This window comes from Pinus tabuliformis, chromosome 2_2, assembly GCF_031772625.1.
Source record: "Pinus tabuliformis cultivar Carrire ecotype Pingquan chromosome 2_2, CPIR1, whole genome shotgun sequence".
Lineage (NCBI taxonomy): Eukaryota > Viridiplantae > Streptophyta > Pinopsida > Pinales > Pinaceae > Pinus > Pinus tabuliformis.
In genome coordinates, this window is record NC_142300.1 from 284,424,951 (window position 1) to 284,435,423 (window position 10,473).

A 10,473-nucleotide genomic window follows, 5' to 3' on the forward strand; every position below is an offset into this window, starting at 1 on the left:
TAATTCTGGGTTGTATGGAACTAACTGTTAAGGATTTTCATGGCTGGGTGAACAAATTCCTCAATAAACGTCTTGTAAGATAATTCATGTTTCTCTTTCATGACCAATGAGGTCCGAAAAATCACTCGCTGCTGGTTTCCTGCATCATCAAGCTTCTGCATTGCAAAATTGAACTTATTTCCTTGATAATAAAGGAGCATGTAGATCAAAATGGAAGTGTAATTAAACACATGTTATGTGGGAAATTTTAGAAATCGCTCATGAATTCTATCAACCAAGAATTGAATGAAATTGAAAATAATGGATGGTTTACTGTCTGTGGAAAATATAGAGAGGAAACCTAAAATGGGCTCATCTACCCATTGATCAAAATAATAACCAAAAATGTATGTGATTATGGATATAATTTGTTTAGATTGATCAGGGAAGATGGAGGAAGGGTATGGAGGATTCTTCTTACGTAACTGGGCATTTTCCAGCAAGAAAATCTCAAAGATTTTGGCTCTCTTAGCGAAATCCAACTTTTGATAAAGTTGGGTGAGGGCTTCTGAGGACAAAGGAGCACTATTTTCCCCAAGGGGAGCTAGCATTATTTGGTTTATAGACTGGGCAGTAATGGTAAAGAGAATGTAACCGGATGTGGTCATGATGGCTCTTTGGGTAGGGACATAACAAGACTGACATTTTCTGGTGAATTCAGGGGCTTGGAAGGTCAAAGGGAAGATGTAATGGGGAAGGTTTGACTCACAGAGTCCAATTTCATAAGTTTTATCTAAATGCTTGTCTTCCAGCCAACAATATAACTCCAAAAATTCACAATCACATTGGGTTTCACTAATCCGATAATCCCTGTTAGCTAAAGGGATGTGATCTAAATCTACGGAGGGAGGGATTAATGGATTAACAGGTTATCTTGGGTTTTGATCTTTGGAGTCATGACTGTATTAGTGGAAAGTAATAGTAAGAGCTGATCAGGGGAAAAGAGATAGAATGTTTTCAATTCTGCTCAGGTTGCGTGTCGCGGAAATTCTCTGAAAGTGGTCGTTGTGTAAAAGCTGTCAATAATAGAGAATAAGCAGTGAAAGGGAGAGAGGAGATGCTTCGAAATGTTTTTAAAGGCCGAGAAGTGAAATCCGTTGGAGGTGGCACTGGACCATTAAATTTGAATGGTTACTCAGGAATTGTGAATTTAATGTTGAACGATTATCTCTGCCGAGAAAGCATTTAATTGGTTAACGACTAGGCGATGTGGTGGGAGGTGAGTGGAGGAAGTGACGTGGTGGGGACGCAGTAAAGTGGGCAAGGGGAAAGCGTTTTCAGAGTGGGTTGATGCTGGTAAGTAGTTTCGGTCGGGGGTGCGAAATGCGGAGAGGGTGCCACGTAGGGATGGGGCCCGACGAGAGAAAAAGCCTTTTCGGACCCCCTCCCCCCCCCTTGGACGGTAAAGGCAGGTTGGAGAGGGGGGCCAAAGAAAGATATGGGTCGTGGATCATGAGGGGGAGAGATTCTTGATGCTTTGACAATGATGTCATTTAACCAAATACGACAAGACAAATTTGTCCATGTGTGCTTTTATGCTTTGCCTTCAAACTTAGGATAAAGATGAAGTATGAAATACATGTCAAAACACTTTATCCTCTAGCACATGTTTTGCCTTTTTACACTGTCATAGAAATTTAGGATAAAAGGCATATGCACATATTTATAAAATGAACTATTTTACCTACCCTTAACAAAACTAACATTTTATTTTTCTGAAGGGTGCACTTAGACTAGCAAACCCACATTATTTTCTTTTATAAAAATGAAAAACTATCTAACCTATCCCTTATTTCTCCTATTGATTCAAATTAAACAGTTGAATCAATGTCATTTTCTACCTAACTATTGATTTACCAAGATTAGACTGTTTGGAAAATCTTTATTCTCTAACCTAATTTACAGAAATTTAAACAAGTTTAACCATGATTACACTGTATGATTAAACAAAAAGCTAGTCATTGTGGCATTTTGAACAAGTTGCACACAACCTTTATTTAACAATGATGAAGAAAACTAACTATCAGTAGTGGCATTTGGACTTGCAACACTTTCAGTATTATTTCTTTTTTGTTTTTCTTTTGATGGGGTTCTATTTTTCATTCTTTTTCAATATTTTTGTTTTTTCTCTTTTTTATTTATACCCTCCTTTCATTTTTTTTCTTTTATTTGGAAATAATTGGCAGATTGATAATTATTTACAGTATGAGACTCCTGAGATACAATACCCAAATACATTGAGATCCTATAAAGTATAGGACCATAACAGGTACTTATTCCCATTTTTCAAGGAGCCCTCATCCCTCTTGTAGTGGATCTCATCCTTGGACTAAGGATCTCAAACTACTTCCTTTGGCCTATTAATCAAGTCATATGTGGGGGAATTGAGGGAGGTTGCTGAGGGTAAGTTTACGCTGGAGTAATCAGGTTGGAGAGCTTATCATTCTTGGAGAGGATTGAGATCAATGGGAGGAGCTTCAAAACATCAAGGCACAGGTTTTGTAGCTCCTTTATGTTTCTAAAATTAATAAAAACAAGAATTTCTTCTCACTTCATTGGTTAATGGATTAATTGATCAGTTTCATGGATCATTTATGTTATTTATATTTTTCCATTGGAATGATGTTATTAATATTTGTCCATTGGAATGATATTTGTTACTAGTCTCCTTGATCACTAGTTTGAATTATTGAATCATTTATGCTACATATGCCTTTAATCCTTTGTTGTTTCCATGTGTGCAGGTTTAGATTCAAGCATGGAGGAGCAACACTAAAGCACAAAGAGGGATCTTCATCAAGCATGTCGTAATAAGGTATGAATTTCCATTTCTCACCTTGTTAGCTTATGATTCAAGAAAAGATAGATTCAAGGAAGGAATTAGCTTGATTGTCTGTTTGTTTCTAGTTTCCATTTAGGATCTAGGGAGATCGCTCTTGTCCATAAGAGGAATTTATCCACCTAACACATGGGAGCTCTTGTTTCTTTCCTCTTTCAAGTGATGTGTTTCCTGCATAAAGGAAGCATTGTGATCATTGATCAACTTACATTCATTGGTCTTGAATCAACTCCCAGTCAACCATCATCCCTAAATGGTTCTTATGTGCAAGCGGTATCACCCCCAAAACAGGTTAATTACGTGGCCACCCTTTCCGTGCCCACATCTATTGATGATCTAGTAGGTGATGTAGTACGCCATGTACTGGGGGCATTGGGACCTAATTTTTCCATTGGATCCCTGGACATGTATTCCTTCCAAAGTGTTGTTCTCCCATCTTACAAGAACCTCTTGGAAGCCATGGCCTCTTTTGGTCTGTGATCAAGTGTTTGGAGTAGAGTTCCTTGTCTTGTGTCAAGCTCCTTAAAAAATGAAACAAGGGATATGAGGATAGTTCTTTTACTATGTCAACCTCGTTAAAAAATGAAATAGGTCCCATGAGAATAGTTCTTTTACTGTGTCAGCCTCGTTAAAAAATGAAATAGGTCTTCATGAGAATGGTTCTTTTCATATTTCAAGTTTGTTAAAAATTAAACAAATCCCTTTCAAATTTGAGTCTTTGATTACATCTCATAAAATCCCAGTGAAGTCTTTCACTTAATCTCGTAAGTGAACCTTCATTCCATCCACCTATTAGTAACCAGTAGTCTACTTAGCTGAATGAAATGAAGCTTGGGGAGCACGTTCCTCAAATTGAGTCATTATGTTGAGGGCATGCAAACTTATCTCAAGCATAGTTTATATTTGTTTCAAGCTTGTGTAAAAATGAAACCAAACCCAAGCATAGTTTGTTTTCGTTTCAAGCTTGTAAAAAATGAAACCAATTTTCAAGCAGAGTTTCCATGTTTCAAACTTGTGTAAAAAAGAAACCATGTCTGCTTTACATCTCATGATTGTCGTTTTTATCAGTCTGTTTTTCTATATGAGCCTTGGTTTTTTCATTTCATCGTCACCATCTCTTTGGCCGATCATATGCTTTCGCTTGGTTGTTTTACCCTTTCTTGAGGAACATCTGTGATGAGTGGTCTTATTAGCCAGCCTCTTGACCTTTACATGGTTTGAGCAGTTCCATCATGACCAGAACCAGTTGATATCCCTTTATACCACTCGTTTCTCCAATAGGAGTCATGTTTAAGCTATTTTTTGACTCTCGAAAAATGAAAAGATTTTCGAGCACTTGTCTTTTCGAACTTGTTAATTTAAATGAATTAATGTCATCTCAGTATACATTTACCCCTTTTTCAATACAGGATTGACTATTTACGAAAAAGGAACACCTTGGTCGACATGGTCAAGAGGTTCTCTCGAATATTGTTTTCTACCTTTTCAGGTTCGAGAGAAAAATTACGAAAAGGGACCTAATGGAGTTTTATTTTTCGTCTCTTTTTCAAACTCTCTAAATATGAAAAATACATCAAGTTACTCTTCTGTCGGACTCGTAAAAATTAAACGATGAAAGACTTGTCACCATGACGAGACCGAGTTTCTCCTTCCTAGGACTCGTAAAACTTACGAGGATGGATTCAATCGAAGTGTGAACTTATACGACAAGAATATCGTATCCTCTTCAAGCTTATGTAAAATTGAAGAGGTACTCACTAGAAATAGTGGGGAAAATGTGAAAGTGAAACATTCCTTATATAGGCCGCATGTCGTTCTTGAACATGACACTTATCTATTTCTCGTGTTGGGTTTGGCATATCCTTGCTCAATCACTTGTCTTTCCGGGTTTGGGTAATCCATTTTGCCTCTCATTTGACTATTCCATTTCATCCTCATGAACCTTATTCTTATGTCGATTCAAATGTTTCCACACTCCATAGTCGTGTCGCCGATGTTCAAGAGAAGTCCTATCTGCAATCTATTACCTATACATTGTCTGACCCTTTGCTACAATCTTGGATCCTATTCATTTCATTCCACTTTATTCCTCATTTCGTGTCGATGATGGGGGACTCATCATGGCCCTCCTTTGACGGGTCACTTTTTGTCGACTTCATCTCATTATCCAAGAAGGTGACTTAGATACTCTCTTTCAGTACCTTAGAGCTTTCATGCCTTAATGACAACTTATTTGTATCCGATGACAGGTTTTCATCAATCTCCTTCGATTGGATGTTTCCATGAGTGTTCGACATCAGCTTCATTTTCATATTCACGGATTGTAATATCATACCTTGAGAACCATTGTCATTACTGGTGGTTTCTCTCGTGCCTGTTAATGGTCCACATCATTGGCCGGTAATCAGGTAGTTTTCTAGCATGTTCAATTTCAACACATTTATTTGCATGTTAGAATTTTTACTTTGATAGAGTTGGGATGGAGCGCAAGACCTTGAGTTTTGTCTGATATGACTCAGGTTGCATGGAGTTATGTATTATTCATGATTGTACACATGTTTCTTCTATACGAATGGTTGTGACCATACTGTGGGACTTTACATTTATGATGATCCTTCTATATTGGGTGGTTGCATCCATACCTTGGATCTTAGATTTACAGATGATCCTTCTCATTCAGATGGTTGCGCCCATGCCGTGGATATTTTTCATAGTCCTTACTATCCGGATGGCTGTGTCCATAACGTGGATTCATGTTTTGATATTAGATATGTATATGTATATGTAAATGCGTCCTTGATTTGCAAGTCTTCTGACACTGTTTTTTATTGTCCTTTCAAAGCTCGTAAAGCATCTCAGCCATCACTCCCTATTCTGCCTTCATGCTTTAGGGGGCATCTGTTAACACATTATTTTGTCACACCTCCCACACTTCCCTGTGACATGCCCGGAGGTGCCCAAAACATGACCATCATGCAGTGTACTCATCCAAATATGCAGCTCAAATCCTCCCTAAAACATTGATGGAAAAATTGCTTAAGCTACCCCTGAAGAAAAGGGCTCTAAAACCCTAATTTGAGGATCGTCGCTCCCCTGACACTGGAAACCCGTGTTGGTCGCTAGTTGCACTATATTAGCCTCACGATGCCAGCGTGCTTTTGACTTGGATACCCGTGATGATCCCTAAAAGGAAAATTTTCCCAAAGATGACAAGAAGATTCGTGATCTAGAGGCTTCGAGAACAACGAGCTAGAGGTTGTTCAGCGTGGATAAGGTCGAGTTCTATCAACTTGGCCCTTTGGTATTATCCCTATGAGCTACCTCCTTGAGATGAGGACCTTCTCCTATCTTTGGATAGATCCTAACTCTGTTTCCCTACCTATATATTCATCTTTTCCCATTCCCAAATGGTTGGTCTTTGGTTATTTGCACCCTTATGTTGAGATTGTGCCTACATGCTACTCATTTGGCTTGGAGAAGGAGTGCTTGGAGAGCTTGAGCTTGGAGTTGGACATTCACTCAAGGAGAGCTTATTGACATCAAGGCTTGGTTGTATGCTTCCTACTTTATTCTATTAATGTATACAACTGCTAGTTCATTTTCCATAAATGTGTATCTTAATGCATCATTTATCTTAATGCTCCTTGATCTGTTAAGTAGGTTACTTTCAATTATGCTATTTGTACTTGTGTGCTTTGTTGTGACTTGATCTCTTGTGCAGGCATTCAAATGATGTGAGTAGTAGGACCGAGCCTGTGATGCAAGTGATTTGAGGTCTTCAACAGAGGAGGATGTTATAACATCAAAATGAGGTAGGCCATCTTCCTCTTCTCTTATTTTGATTGTAACTTAGGAAATGTCTAGGAGATCGTCACGTAGGTTGCTAGTCCCACTCATTGGGCTAGAGGGATCGTCTATGTCTGCAGAGAGGATTTCCTAGACAACATGAATATGTTATGATCTCTCTTGTTGTTTCCTTTTGATCTCCCTTGCAGTTATTCAGATGCAAGGAATAACAAGGAGCGAGCCTGGGAGCTAAGGTATCAGGATCATCATCAAAGGTCAAGTGTATAGGAGAGAGGTAGGCCATCTCCCTTTCTCATTTGTCATTATGATCTAGGTTAGGGAAGTTTTCTTGTTTTGTCACTGTTGTTACTTGACCCACACATTGGGCTATAGGGATCGCTTCTATCCATAGAAGGGATTTCCTGATTAGCAAATTGGCACATGTTGGATAACCTTACCACTTCTCAACCTCTTCTTCTGACTGGTTATCAAAATATTTCCCTTGATCCTCCACTAGTTGATCAAGTGATTGATCAAAACTCATCTCTCGTCAATCCCACTCTCTCTGAAATTGAATCTCATGAGTCCATTTCCAACCAACCATTGGTTGAGGAAATGGTTAACCCAATTCCACCTTCAGGTGATCACACCTTTCCTATAGAGAGTGAACCTCATTCCGCTCAATTTCTTCTGGTTTCTTCAGATTTCAAAGAATTTGGGGGAAATCCTCATGTTCTCACAGTACAGGGGGGTGATCCTCCTATACCCACATTAGAGGGGGGTGATCCTCGCGTTCTCGTAACACAAGAGGGAAGTTCTCCCATTCCTATGACACTCTCTCCAAGTATTCTAGTCACTTTCTTTGATTGGAGATGACTAGTAGGATATCTCCTTCCTTCTTATGTGCCTTTTCAGATCACAGTACAAGCTTATAATATACCCGTACCTGGCACAATCATAGATGAAGGAACATCTGTTAGTATTTTATCTTCAACTACTTGGAAATCTTTAGGTTCTCCATGGCTTATGCCCATTACCTAGAATTTGTTAGCATTTAATAGAAGAACCAATCAACCGTTAGGGATCCTTCCTAAGTTTCCTATCACTTTGGGAGGAAAAATTGTCTATCTCGACGTGATGGTTGTCCAAGACCCCTTGGATTTTAATTTACTCATCGGTCATGACCATGCTTATTTCAAGGGAGCTCTTGTCTATTCTATCTTTCATGTCATATGTTTCTCACATGAAGGAAGAATTGTGGCCATTGATCAACTTTCATTCGTTGGTCCTAATATGGCTCCCAATCAACCATCTTCCCTAAATGGTCCTTGTGTGCAAGAGGTATCACCCCCACCACAGGTTAATTATGTGGCCACATGTTCCATGCCCGCATCTACTAATGATCAAATCAATGATATAGTGCATCATGTACTGAGGATATTGGAACCCAATATTTCCATTAGATCCCTTGACATGTATCCCTTCTAGACTGTTGTTCTCCCTATTAGGACTCCATATTGTCCCTTTTTGTTTACACATTTTGTTATCTTCCATCCTCTTTCAAACTATAATTAAATCCCATGTTATTACTTTGATCTGTTTTCCAAGGTATATAGCATTTCTTCTCATTACTATATGTTTGATTTATTTTACATGTAATTTTACATTTCCTTCATGGTTAGTCGTTGATCGGATCGTTGCTGAAACAGTTAAGAACAATGCGCAAATCACGTTGCTGAAACAGCCGTGATTTGCATTTTTAGATTTAGCAGCAACAGAAGAGGATCATCGAAGGAGCTGTTACATGGGCCATAACAATTGTATTCCAAAGTCAGGCATTGTCATAACCATTGTAACAGTATTTTGTTAATGGAAGACTCGGTTATCCTATTTTAGCATTTCAGGTCAAAATAGGATTGACAATGTAATTAATTGTAATTGATGTCTCCTCTTTAAAAAGAGGAGACATCAACATTAGAGGGATATAGAGAGATTACGGGAAGGTCTAGCTGGGAGCAAGGAACTTTAATCTTTTGTAATATGATACTTTGTCAGATGAATAAAAGATTGTTCTGTGCATTTTCCCTTAAGTTCCATCGCTTGGGGAATCTTGTGAGAAGGACAGGACCCACCTTCATCACAAGATTCACCCCTTAAATTCTGTAGTGATATAAGTATTATTTTTACATTCATATCTTCTTAAATTCCTGTTTGCTGAATTTACTTATGCGTTATTGAAACTCTGTATTTGCTGTTGAAACTTTGTTTCTACTAGGTTATTGCATTGTTTCCATATTAATTTCATTCATAGGTAATTAGTGATTATTTTGATTGGTTTTCCAGAGTGAGTTTGTGAATCATAGTAATCAGAAACAGGTGTTGAAGGTTCCTGCTTGGGGAATAGGGTCCTGTTCTCTGTTAGAGCACAACTAGTCTTTTCCTTTGCAGATTGATTTCCTTTCTAGATTGTTCTTTTTAACTGTAATCCAGGATTTCCTTGATCATTGTCTGCAATAGAGAGATTTCTTTTGCTGTAACTCAAAGTAGAACTTTAGTTTTTTGAAACAAGGTGTGATTAGAATAATTATACTGCAACATTTTACCGCTTTTGGAATTGAGCATATATAGTGCGTAATTGCCTTTGAAATAAACAGACTTCCCTGGGTTGACAATTTATGTAGCACTGGTTGTTTAGATTAATAAGAAATTAAAGTGACCAACATTTTGGCGTTGTTGCTGGGGAAGGCAATTGTAGATTTCAAAAGCATTAACGTTTCTCTTTTAGATATGCAGAATGCATGAGAGGACGCAAGAAAAATAACCATACATGTGGCAAAGGTAAAGGAGGAGGAGGAAGAAATACCTTTATTGACGATATCATATCAAAGGCTAAAACTTCTCAGAGGCTGAGCTCTCGGAAGCCCAAGCCTCAGATCTCCCTCCAAGCAAACTACAAAACAGAGGAAGTTGTGGGTCCTGAAAAAGTTGAGGAAACAATAGAAGAAATTGAAGAACCAGTAGAAGATTTTAAGGAGCCGGTTGAGGACATTGAGGAACCAATTGAAGACATTGAGGAGCCAATTGAGGACATTGAGGAACCAATTAAAGACGTTGAGGAGCCAACATAAAACATTGAAGACAAAGAAAGTGCAGCATGAGAACAACCAATGGAAGAGAATAATGAAGGATTCTATAATGGAAGACAGGTAGAACATGAAGGAAGAGGTGAGAATTCTCTCTCTACCTTGGGATTTCCTATTGGTGATTTTCCCAGAGGAGCAACTCCTATGAAGAATATCCCACTTTCGGCCTTACCTAACTTCCATGGGTTATCTTCTGAAGATTCTGATGAGTTTCTTTTTGAATTTGATATATTATGCAAAAACTATGATTATGTTACTAATGCTCAAAAACTGAAGCTGTTTCCAGCAACACTAAAAGGAAATGCATTAAGATGGTTCATGAGTCTGGGAGGCCATGTAATCACAACATGGGAATAGATGAGACAGAAGTTTCTAACCAAATATCAGGACTATTGCCGGACGAGAGAAAAGAGGGGAGAATTATTTAATATGGTGCAAAAGGAGGATGAGAATTTGGAGGACTTTGTGGAAAGGCTGCAATATAACTTGCAAAGATCCAATCACCCCGATGTAAGTAAAGATATTCTTAGAACAATATTATTGAATGGGGTGAGGGATGATTGTCTAGGCATGTTAAACATGCTTGGTACAGGGGATATATCTAAGGAATCATATGATGAAATTGTTAACCTCTGAAAAAGATGCTCAAGAGGAGCTGCAAGGAAT